Raw genomic sequence first — 12,755 nt, 5'->3', positions numbered from 1 at the left:
GGTGGCAGAAGTCGTGGCAAACACGAGGGGCTTCAGAAAGCTTGTGGGGGTCGGGAGAGGAATAAAAAGTGAATGGATTTTTTCCGTGGACTTCTTGAAGGCCCCTGGATTTCATGGAAACTTGTTTTTATATGTAGATTGCACCTCCGTAAGTTGGACTGCAAATAAAATGACTGATGGAGGTGAGGCCAGCCTTGCCAGGAGGGTACCAGGGGGTGGCAACACAAGCTGGGCCTTCACTGTGGCAGGGAATGGCTGTGGAGCCACCGGGAGCCTCAGCGTGGCGGGTGTCGTGGCAGAGAAGGGCAGAGAGGTGAAAGAAGGAGACAGGAAACCATGAAACTCAAGACAGAAGCAACCCAGGAGCCACGTGGGCCCGGGGCCCTGGTGAGCCAGTTGGGCCTGATCTGATGGGACTGGGCCCTTGGTTAAGAATGAGAGGTGTCTGAAACCCTGGGGAAGGGGCGGGGTGGGCAATGGGAGTGCACCACACCCCTTTCACTTCAGCTGCCTTGCGGTGGAGAAGGGGCCTCAGAACCAGTTAAAACTGGGATCAGTCTGGAATGTGGCCTTTGGAAAAGTTTCTCCCCACTCCGCAGAGAGAAGTTTCTGGACATTAGCCAGTCACCCCAGATGGGAACTGGGCGACCCCTCGGAGCTGGACAGGCAAGGTCAGGGAAGGCCAGCCAGGTCTGGAGGTTTGCTCTGTACTCTTCCTCCACCCGGCAGTGGCCTTCTCATGGGAGGGCTGACAACTGTCAGCGCCCCCAACGCGCTCAGGCGGGGAGCGCTGGGGCGTGTGCAGGGGCGGGGAGGCAGCGCGCCCTCCAGCACAAAGCCGGCCCGCTGCGCGCAGCCCCACGGCGGCCTCTGCTGGCCGCGTCGGGAACTCCTCCGAGGACCACACTCCTGAAGCCACAAAAAGTCCTTGCCTGCCCTCCTGCCCACCTACTCGAAAGGCCTGGCCGCCCAGGACCCCTCCTCTCTCCTCACGCCGCCCCATGGGCCTGCAGCCCCCCTGAAACTCACCTCCCCTGACAGCCACTCCGCTCCCAAGACAGTTCTGCAAGCCAGCACCTCTCTCCTTGCCTCCATCCTTCGTCCCCATCACCTGCCTCCACCTGCTCCCCAGGGGGGACCACCAGGATCCGGACTCCAACGAGGAGAAGGGCTGGTCCACAGCTTCTGCAGCCATCTCCACTGTGCCTTCGATCTGCAGTTTTACCCCAACTCCTTGTTCTGTGGTTGTGTGATTGTGGAGTCCCTGGGTAGGGCCAAGTTCAGCCTTCTACTACAGGTGCCACGATTCAGAAATTCTGGTTGCATGCTGCATGTTGGGCGACCCTCCCCTCCCCCAGCCATTTCCACATTATCTATCCCACCACCCCTGAGACTCAGGGCCACCTCCGTGAAGACCACCCCCATTTGTTCCCACCCTTCTCCCTGCCTGGGAGTCGTTTCTGACTCCTACGACCCCCTTCCTCTGGGTCTCTGAACCTGGGAGTCTTTAAGGGAGCAAACAGATACACCTTTCTCCCTTAGAGTGGCCGGTGGTCTCAAACCACTGACCTTGTGGTTAGCAGCCTGACTCGTAACCCACTCTGCCACCGGGGCTCCTTCCCTCCTGGTAACCCCTAATACACATTGCTCTCGATACGTTTGCTGATTTTGCATAATCATATCCTGTCTGTCCTTTTGTGACTGACTTATTTCACTCAGAGACCCTGGTGGGGCGGCGGTGACACCCTGGGCTGCTTTCCTCGTGGTCAGCAGTTCAAACCACCAGCAGCTCTGAGAGAGAAAGACTGGGATTTCTACTCCCATCAGCAGGCGCCCTCCTGGAAGCCCACAGGGGTGTGACTAGGCGTCGGCAGTGACTGGAAGACAATGGTTTGAGTTTATTTCATTTGTCATCGTTTTCAAGATGCACCTATGTTGCATCAGGGCCCCGGTGCTCTTCAGGGCTGGATTAGTCCGTCGTGTGGATGTACCGCATGGCGGTGCAGTGGTTACGGGTTGGGCTGCTAATTGCAAGATCGGCAGTTCGAAACCACCAGCGGCTCCTCAGGAGAAAGACAGACTTTCTACTCCCATAAAGAGTCAAAGTCTCAGAAACAGGGCAGTCCTCCTCTGCCCTCTCGGGCCTCAATGAGCTGGCATCTCTCCTAGGCAGTGCGTTTGGTTTGGGCTTCTGCATGTTGATGGACATTCAGATCGACTCCATCCTTCTGTTACTGGGAACAGTGCTGCAATGAGTGCTGGAGTACAAGTCTATTCGTGTCCCTGAGAAACCACTGGTTTCCTTACACATAAATCCCAACTCTGCCTTCGCTCTTCCAAGATGCAAGCTGGAGGGGGGGGGGGGCGAGGGGGAGAGCAGCTCCCTGCAGAGCCTTATCAGAGCTCAAAGTAAACAGGAAAACAGTGTGCACCCTGACCCACTGAGCAAGTATCTCCCCTCCCCATGCTTTGCACATAAACACCCTGAAACAAAACACACACAGAGCATTAGAAGCACTAAGGCCCAAGCCTTAGCAACAAGCAAGGGGGAGCCGGGCCTGTACCAGTCAAGCCGGGTTTGAAAACCAGCAAATAAAAACCTCATTTAAAAAGCTGGCCTTTTGTTCAGGGATTAATCTTTGGCTTTAATACCCGTTTGGTGTATGCATGTTTACCCTTTTGTTGTGAAATGGGTGAAGATTTACAGGGTTCTGTGGACTTTTAAGTATATATTGTTTTCAAACGTTGTAAAATCTTGATGGCTATGTCTTATGGTACCTTTTTCAACCAGGTCTGCCAGTTCAGAGAGGGGCCCCCAAACTCACTCTGGCCCCTGGCCCAGTCCTGGTATCTTGGGGGATGGGGACGCCCCTGGGGGGAAGGCTTGCTTCTCTTTGTTGTGGTTGACCACCCAGGGACAGTGCATTTCCACACTGACAGCATGGCCTGAGCACACCGCAGGCTCCTTTCTGATTTGTCGCTCCCCTTGGGCAAGAACTCGCTCACCCCTCAAGTTTCCTGTCTCTCCTTTGGCACTCCGGGTTTTGTTGCTGCTGTTTTAGTCTATGTAGATAACTCTTACAAGGGCATAATGCTCCGGCAGACCTTTTTAAACCCAGAAACCCAGGCTGTCCTGTGAGTTTCGGAGCAGAAAGCCTGTCTTTGGTTTTAAGAAAACTTCAGGCGATATTTTCAGTGCAGGGATTATCTCAGGGCAACCATTTCAAGGGCTCATGCAGCCTCCGTGACTCTAGAACATCTGGATTCCATGAGAATTTGGAATTCTGTCCGGCATTTCCCCCTTAGGGTCAGGGTTCTTCTACGGATGGTTTGATTGTGGTGGCCAGGCACCATCCAGGTCTTCTGGTCTCCTGGCAAAGGAGGCGGTTGTTCCCGGAGGCCACTGGCCATGCATTCCATCTCTGCCTCATAGTCCTGACTCTCCTTCTTCCTCTGTTGCTCCTGGCAGCTACTAGCGAACCTCGGCTGCTGCGGGCCAGCATGCAAGGCCTTGGACCAGAGTTCTCCCAAGTGAGCAATACCTCCCCCTGGAGGGCGCTGGCACCGCCCACAGCAAAACCAACTCACTGACATCAAGTCCATCCTGACTCTCAGCGACCCTACAGGACAGGGTGGGCTTCCCAGACAGTAAATCCTCATGGGAGTAGAAAGCCTCCTCTTTCTTCCTCAGAGCGGCTGGTGGTTTTGAACCGCTGATCTCTCGGTGAGCAGCCCAATGCATTGCATCACCACGACACCACTGGGGCAGAGACCTGCACTTTGTCCTGCGTTATGAGCTAGAGTACAAGAGGTTTTCATTCTGGGGCTGGGGGGAGGGAGGGCAGGGGCACCCAGGGCAGAGGGAGCAGGAAAGGCACTGAGCAGTTTTTTTGTTCCAAGAAAGGGGCGGTAAGGCAAATAAGTCTGGGGACCTCTGCCCTTGACAATAGTTTTTCACCTAAAAAAAAAGTCGCTCCATCACCTACCTGGGGCAGTAGGTTCTGCAGCTGCTCCCTAGATCCCTTTTGGTAGGAGACCTTAAGGCATCAGGGTCGGAGCTACAGGCAGCCCTGGGGTTCGCAGAGTGAGCAGGGCGGTGAGGTAAAGGCCTCTGGAATCAGAAAGTCCACAGGGCCGGCCGCACTGTGGTGTGGGAGTGGGGGGACTCCTGGGACTACGCTCTGCCTGCTTCTTGGCCTTCCCTGTCCCGCGCCCCACCCGGGAACCAGTTCTCAAACTTGCCAGCAGAGAGATGCTGCTGATGGCAGGCCGTCTCCGCTCCTGGGAAAGGTCAAAGCACTGGCTGAAGGTCACCTTAAGGCCATTGGCTGTCCTGAGTCGGGAGCCCTACTGTGGGCCAATCAGCTATCAAGAGTCAATCTCACATACTTTCCTGCAAAGGACAGAGCCGACATCACAGACAAGTCCCTGTCAGCTCCAACCTCATGGTCAGGGCGACCCCACCCCCCACCGCTGCCCCTACCCCACCAAGTCAGACACGCCGATTTCCCTGCCCCCACCCCTATCACCTGGGGAAACACCGACTTCTTCCAGGCCTGACCTCCTCCCTAGCATCCCTGCCAGCTCGATGGGGACACAAATGACCCTCAAGGACTTCAGGTGGCTCCAGGTTATCTCACCGAGACAGTGCGGGTTCCTCAGTTGGAAGGGGGACACCCCACAATCCGGCAAGAACATGCCAGGGAAAATAAGAGTCGTCATTTGGACCTCTGTCATGTCGACCGAGTTGGCCAGCCACGAGGTTGACCTCACTCAGTCTCCGGGCCCTCCCAGATGGTGACCCAAAGCCACCCCACTCCCTCGCATCATTCCAGGATCAGGAGAGACCCAAGGCCAACAGGGAAACAAAGTCGAAGACACTTCTCTCCGACCTGGCATTCCAAGGGCTTTGAGACCACCGTCCAGGAGTGCCCAGGCCAGAAGGTCCAACTCTTTACCACCCAGACTGGAAGCCCAGACATCTAAAGATGCCTGAACACGGGCCCAGAGTGGCCAGGCTCCGGGGGAGGGCCAGGTTCGACGACCTAGGCAGGAGGACAACCCAGCATCCCACTCGGTCCACTCTGGAGCGAGAGTCCAGACAAGGTCACACCAGGGGTGGGACTCAGCAGGTTCACACCGGCTCAGTCGAACAGATAGCTCGTTTTTTGTTGCATTCGGGGAACCCGTTGTTAACACGGCCCTTTTAATCAGGGTTCGCTCTAAGGCGGAGGCTGGGCGTATGGGAATCACACATTCACCGTCCTTCCACTTCGTTAGCGTCCATGTGCATTGCAGCGTGTTCTAAGCACCCGTAGGCACGTTCATTCCGCCTATAGGTATAAGAAAGTAGGTGGAACTATGCTTGTAATGTTTATTCACTGTATGAGGCTCATTATACTTCTGATGAACTGCTACGTCTTTATTTCCTCCTGTGTGCTACTTCGGTAAACAAAGGTAGACTGTGAAGAGAAGCCATGCCAAACAACCGGAGGGGGACACGTTGTCGTGCATTTCAGCTTTGCGTTACACCCCAAATTCCTAAGAGGAATAGCGAGTGAATGGTGCAATTCCCGAAAGCGTCCAGAGAGCTAAAGATATTGTCAGAGCAATTGCTGTCAGTGCAGCAGAAGCGGAAAGGGGTTTTTCAGAGATGAACATAGTATGTTCAGAGAAGAGACGTCGCCTAAGCTTCTAACTATCAAACACAGTGACCCTTGTCTCGTTGGCCTGCCTCTAAAGGAATGCGATCCTCCCCCTACTGTGAAAAAATGGCTAAGGACAATTCACACAGTTGATGACACCTGGATAAAAGCAAAGAATATTGCAAGTGAGGACACCAATCAAGAAGCAATTGCAATATGCAAATATGGAACATATATGCAAATACGGAGCAATAGGGAAATATTTTAAATAACAATTTTATTGGTTTTTGTCAGGTATTGTTTCATGTTTTCATTAATAGCTTAAAACTTTCTTATAACACAATCTAGTTTTGTGTAACTGTGGTAGTTACATAATCTGTTGTCAACTTGAGACTATGAAGAGGGAAGGGGTGGAGTTGATCCTGTCAATCAGGTGGAGCTTGATGACCTCATTTGGAGGCGCCACAGAAATAAATAGCTCGCTGGAGGCAGGACACACCCTCACTCTCTGTCAGACATGCCTGTGGACAAGCTACATGGAGCTACACTGATGCAGCCAGAGCCTTGGAGCTGGAGGAGCCACGTGGAGACCCACGCCAGCACTGAGATGCCTCCACCACCACTGGATCCACAAGACTTCCCCCCACTGATCTGTGAGCTTCCTGCACTTGGCATCACTGCGTGTGTTGCACGAGTCTGAAGAGGAATTTACAGACTGGTACTGGACATATGGACTAATATCGGACTTATGGACTTGATCTGGACTGGGCCCGTAGGTTTTCTGAATGTACAATTACTTTTACATAAAGCGCTTTCCTATATACACATATGAGGTCCTAGAATTTGTTTCTCTAGTCTACCCAGATGAACACAAGCTCATATTGCGTTTATTAAAATATCAACTGTATGAGATAATAAACCACCTTTCAGGGTGTCATTCTTGAATACTTACAGTGGTCCTGAGGGTGGCAAGCCGGGTGTTAACTTATTTGAATCCCACCCCTGGCTGCCCACGCTAGCCCACAGCACAGCAGGCCTGGGAGCTGGCCTTGGACGGGCTGGACTCCCCGGGGAGAGACATGTGGTGCACCGGGTGACTGAGGCTGCAAGGAGACCCCAGCACTCTTGCCCTGAGCCCGTCTTTAGGGTTTAGCCTGAAAGCAGAGAGTGTAGGGAGGGAGTTCTGTGAAGCCATTGGCTGAAGGAGGGCCCTGGAAGGTGTGGACAGCAGGGGCCCCGGGGGCCCTGGCCAGGCTGCTGTGTGGGCAGAAGGATGAGGCCAGATAGCAGGGCAGACCAGAGCAGTTGGGGGACTGGGAGGCCGGCTGCGCAGGGGCTGGCGGAGCAGCACAGGGCATAGGAGGGCACAGGGCAGCAGGGGCAGCAGGGGCTGGTGCTACCTGGCCACTGCAGGAGGAGGAGGAGTCTGGCCTCAAGGACTGGCTGTGGGGGTAATGGGGTTTGGGGGACTGCAGGAAGAGGGCCGTGCTGGAGAAGAAAGAAGGCGTGGTCTTTAAGAGACACCTGGGCGGGGAGGGTGGAGTGGGGAAAAAAAGGGAGAGACACCTGGGCAGGAGGAGAGGCAGGTGCGTCCCTGCTGCAGGCCCGGGAAGCCGAGCAGAGGAGGGCATCCCAGGCAGACAGATGAGTCCATGTTCTTAGCTACAGGTGGAGGTAGGTGTTCAGGCAGGTAGAGGCAAGACAGGAGTGAGAATGCTCTCGAGCAGGGAGTGAAGTGTGGAAAGGCCTGGAAGGCTCCGGGATGGCACGTGAGGCTCAGAGATGTGCCCATGAACCTGACGTGAGACGGTTGCCAGCGTGTGCCCAGCGGGATGGTGTGCTCTGGGAGCAGCAAGTTCCTCGCCGGCCAGGGCATCCCTTGCCGGCCCAGCCCTGAGTCACTCCGAGGATGAGCGGGGCTGGCTTCTAGGCCCAAGGAAGGAAGGCCAGTTTGCTGCCTGGAGTGGTCCCAAAGCTATTCAGTCATCGCATGGGTAGCAGTCTTAACATGACAGCAGTAACGGGACATTGCTACATCTGTGACAGTGTGCACTCTCCTGTGCTCACCTGGAAACTGCACCTGGATATGTGAACGGGACAAGAACGTACTCCATGGCTTCATATCAAGGAAGGTGTGCGTCGGTGTACGCTGTCCCCGCACTTGCTCTTCTGTATGTTGAACAAAGAACCCAAGAACCTGAACTGTACGAAGAAGCGCGTGGCATCAGGATTGGAGGAAGGTTTAGGAACTACCACCAACCTTGCTCACGGAAAGCGAGGAGACTTGAAGCCCTTGCTGATGAAGATCAAGGATGGCAGCCTTCAGTGTGCATCTCACTCAGTGCGAACAAGACCCAAACCCTCACCGCTGGACGGACAGGTAACATCATGATGAGTGGAGAAAAGATTGAAGTGGTCAAGGATTTTGTATTTCCTTGGATCCACAATCGATGCTTATGGAAGCAGCAGTCGAGAGATCAAAAGACGCGTTGCATTGGGTAAATCTGCTGAACAAGATCTCTTTAAAGGTGTGGGAAAGGGGGGACAGGGACCAGGCCACCTCTGAGAGTGCCCATCCTCGAGGGCAATACACTGGCACGGAGCAGGGAACTAACACAGAGGACGATGGTCCGGGCCCCGTGAAAAGCCCCAGGTTGAAGTTCATGAAGCAAATTGCTTTTCCTTCCAAACCTGGCTGGTGACACTGCAGTCCTCACAAGGCAACAGCACGCTCCCCTCCACGTCCTCCCTGGGTCCCCATCATCCTTCTTGGCTGCCCCTTCCTGCCTCCTGAGCCTCCTCTCTGGCCAGATGTGGCCCTTTGGATTTCCTGGGGCGTGGTTGCTCCAGGGAGCACCTCCATGGATTCAGGGGTGGGGGACCTCTGGCTGGCCCCTCCTCAGGCTCCATCAGCAGGTGGCTCACTCCATGTGCCTCCCCATCTCATCTATTCTCCACTCAGTGGCCAGAGGATCACAGCTATATGGATCACAACCCCCAAACTCTCCCAGAGTCCTGGGATGGCCAGATTGAGCCCCAGGTGATCTCCCCAGTCTCCTCTCCTTGCTGCCTCCCAAACACAAGTGCCCCAGGGCCTTTGGACTTGTGCTGGCTGCCCTGAATGCCCTCCTCCTGTGTCAGCACCTGGCTCCCTGCCTCCCTTCACGGGAAGCCTTCCTCTAGCCCTTCTCTAGCTTGCACTTCTCCTCTGACCTTCCCTCTGAACTTGACCCCAGTTGCTAGGCTTTGGGGGTATCTACCTCCCCCACTAACCCAGCTCTGTGGGGGAGGGAGCCTTGTCCCTCAGGGGCGGGATTAGGGTAAGAAGAGTGAGGGAAGATATAAAGGGTAACCCCCCCCAAAAAAAAATCTCTCCAGGTATCAACATAAATCATATCTTTTTTTAAAATTAATTAATTAATTTATTTTTTTACATTTTATTAGGGGCTCATACAACTCTTATCACAATCCATACATATACATATACATACATCAATTGTATAAAGCACATCCGTACATTCTTTGCCCTAATCATTTTCTTTTTTTTTTTAATCTTTTTATTGGGGCTCATAAGGCTCTTATCACAATCTGTGCATACATCAAATGAGCAAAGCACCCTTATACATTCGTTGCACTCGTCACTCTCATAATTCACCTTCCACTTGGGTTTCTGGAATCAGCTCGGTTTCCCTTTTTTTTCCCCCATCCCCCTCCCTCCCCATAAATCATATCTTAATGCAATTTAAAAGATACTTTTCTGGTAACTAGTGGTTACATATTGGGCTGCTAACTTCAAGATTAGCAGTTCAAAACCACCAGCTACTTCATGGGAGAAAGATGAGGCTTTCTACTCCCATAGAAAGTCTCAGAACCCCACAGGAAGCCCACAGGGGCAGTTCTACCTTGTCCTATAAAGCCAAATCCAAACTCACCGCCATCCAATCTATGCTGACTCACAGCAACTGTATAGGGTCAACCACTCCTGTGAGTTTCTGAAACGATCACTGTTAATGGGGTAGAAAGCCTGGTCTTTCTGACCGGCCAATAGACTAGGGATAAAGTGGGGTGTCTTCCTGAGTGCTAGCGGAAATTAGCTGTCCATGCCACAATTAAAGGGGTTGCTGGGAAGTCGGGCACACTCATTGGACAGCTATAGGAAAATCCTGAACTGAGCATGCTCTGGCCCAAGTCAGGTAGGGCCAGGTGGGCTGGGCACATAGATCAGGCACCGGCAACACAACATCACACAGATGTGCCTAAACTCAGCCAATAAGGTCGGCCAATACCCTCACCCACGCCTCCCCAGCCAGTGGGGGCAGGAGGGGTAAGTACCCAGGCTGGGGGCAGGCTCTCTTTCTTTGTGGTGTGCTCAGCAAGCAGAGGGTGGATCTCTTCCGAGGGCACAGCGCCTAAGCGCCTGTGGGCCCTCTCAGGACGGACCCTCTCACCTCTGGGGATTTCTGCTCTTGCTTCCGCACATGCATTTTCACACAGATTCTTCTCATGTGGTTTTTCCACGCTCTCCTAAAGTGGTCATCTTCAGTCTCAAGCTCCCCAAAGTCCCCGTGTGGCCTTGTACGCTTTCCAAAAAATAGCGTGTACCTTTTGGAGACCGTAAACCCCGAAACTTTCCCTTTCCTTTGCCTCAAAAGTTAGTTGGATTTACAAAAGTGTTTCTGCAGCGTGGCGAAGCAAGAACCGACATAAACCTAACATCTCTCCCCAGGAGTGGCTGGTGGTCTTGAAATGCTGACCCTGCGGATCCCAGCCCATAACCGCTGCACCACCAGAGCCCCAGGCTGGCCCAGTAGGGCCACTCTTCAGCCCAAATCGACAGGTGGCAGTGAATTTGTGTTGTTTTGTTTCACCTTTTAAAGCATTCTTAGGTTTACAGAACAATTGTGCAGGAAGTATCGAGAATGCCTATAAAAGACCCCAAAAATGTCCTGGAAAAATTCCATTCTTATCTTTTTATTTCGTTTTTCCATGAACTTTTCTGTGGGATACAGTCCTGCATAGCACCATGTGCAATTGTGGAAAACAAAGCAGACAGACAGCTGAGCAGAGGGGGCTGTGTCTCCATTCTTGTGGGCATGGAGAAGGCGGAGAAAGTCCAGAGTCTATTCAAAAGTGGGGTTTTCTGGTATGGAGGCCTGCAAGCCTCTTGGCACACATACGCATTAAAATGGGCAATGTGTTCATCTTGACTATCCCACGCCCTCCAGGGGACGACCAGGGAGAGAGAGAGAGAGAGAGAGAGAGAGAGAGAGAGAGAGAGAGAGAGAGAGAGAGAGAAGGTGCTATTTGCTCCTTGAGTATAAGGAACAAGGGGGCCGGTGCTCTCAGAGAGAGGCATCTTTTAGCTGCCCTGGTGAGGAGCCAGGCGCCTGTGGAGACAACTTTACATTAGCATTGGCGGGGGTAGATGTGATGGGGAAGCATCCTGCCTGGGATCTGTGCTGCGCAGCTCAGCATTTCCTGTCTTTTGGACTAGGGATGGCGTGCCGGGCCCTGTAGTCATGAGTGCTGGGAGCAGGCCACCTGCTCTTGCTTCCAGGTCCTCAGTGTCCCGCACTCTTTGAATGCCTCTGCTCCCTCGTCCTTCCCTCTGGATGGCGTTTCTCCCATTGGTTACGTGCAGCCTGGTTGGCACCATGCGCTTGCTACCATGGACAGAGCACGTGTGGATACATGATTGTTATCGTCTTCACTATCATTACAAGAAGTGGGCCTGGTGGCGCTGTCTGGTAAGTGCTGGACTGCTAACGGAAAGGAAAGGTCGCCAGTTCAAACTCATCAGCCACTCGGAGGCAGAAAGATGAGGCTCTCTGCTCCCATTAAGATGAGCAGCCTTGGACACCCTGTATGGGGTCGCTAGGAGCCGGAATCAACCCCGTACAAGTGGGTTGGGACTCTGGTTATTCTAAAGGAGTCCCTGGCTGGCACAAACAGTTGGTGCTCTGCTACTACATGAAAGGTTTGCCGTTCGAATCCACCCGCAGCCTCTCGAAGCAAGGCCTGGCAATCCCCATCGCAAAGATTACAGCCCCTGAAAACCCCTGGGAGCCCGGTTCTATTCAGACAGGCAGGCTGGCCAGGACTCAGGATCCACCTGACAGGTACAGAGATTAGGGATAAAGATGGGGTTGTTTCCACCGAATGCCTACGCTAAACGAAACTTAACTGTCCGTGCCACCATAACGGGGCTGCAAAGATACATGAGACACCTCTGGGGACCAGCCAGAACTGAGCATGCTCAGACCCAGGCCCAGGTGGAGATCAACCTGGGCACACCCACACTAGGCATCAGCGATATCAGGTCACACAGGTGCCCCTGAACTCTGCCAGTACCCACAACCACGCGCCCCCAGTGGGGGGTACAGCAGGGGATCAATAGCAGGCAGGGCAAGCCACGCCCTCTCTGTCAGGTGCTCTCTCTGTGTCCTCTCAGGGCCCGCACGCTCTCACTGCCGAGCTTTTCTCTCTCTTGGGGTGCAGGCGCCCTTTGGGCTCTGTGTACTCCTCTTTAGAGGCTCCCTCCTGAAGGGACCGGTTTGGGCCATAAACTCTCCCACGCCACCCCTCCCCTCCCTCCCACCCCAGTCATGCGGCCCTGCACGCTTTCCAGAGAGAGCGGTACCACCTGAGACTGCATTCCCGAAACCGCCCTTCCCTCATAGAAGTTCCTTGGGTTTACAAGAGTGCCTCTGCGCGTTTTCTTTCAGGGGGAGACGCAAGAACGGTGGTGTGCACCCTGAAAACCTAACCAGCCCAGCAGGCTGTACTCCCGCTGTCGGCAGGCATGGTGACCACTCCCCAAGCGGACCCCCAGTGGTCCTCGTGCCTGACTTACACCCCTGTGAAATCTCCTTCCCCCGAGTGATTTATGTTGTCGGAAATAAAAATGTAAATGTATCGCGCGCGTGTGTGAAGATTTGCTTGCATTTTAGGTGAAATGTAGACTCCCGTCTGCTCATCGAGACCCAGCTTGTGCCCTGACCCTGGTCACAGTCCCCACAATGTGCCAGCCCTCTCCCATTGCCACCCCACCTGCCCTGTTTCCTCCCACCCTGCCTCTCTGTCCCTCTTTGCCTTCTGATCCTGGCTTTG

Source organism: Tenrec ecaudatus, chromosome 10 (assembly GCF_050624435.1).
Source record: "Tenrec ecaudatus isolate mTenEca1 chromosome 10, mTenEca1.hap1, whole genome shotgun sequence".
In the NCBI taxonomy this organism is placed as follows: domain Eukaryota; kingdom Metazoa; phylum Chordata; class Mammalia; order Afrosoricida; family Tenrecidae; genus Tenrec; species Tenrec ecaudatus.
Note: the sequence above shows the minus strand (reverse complement) of the source record.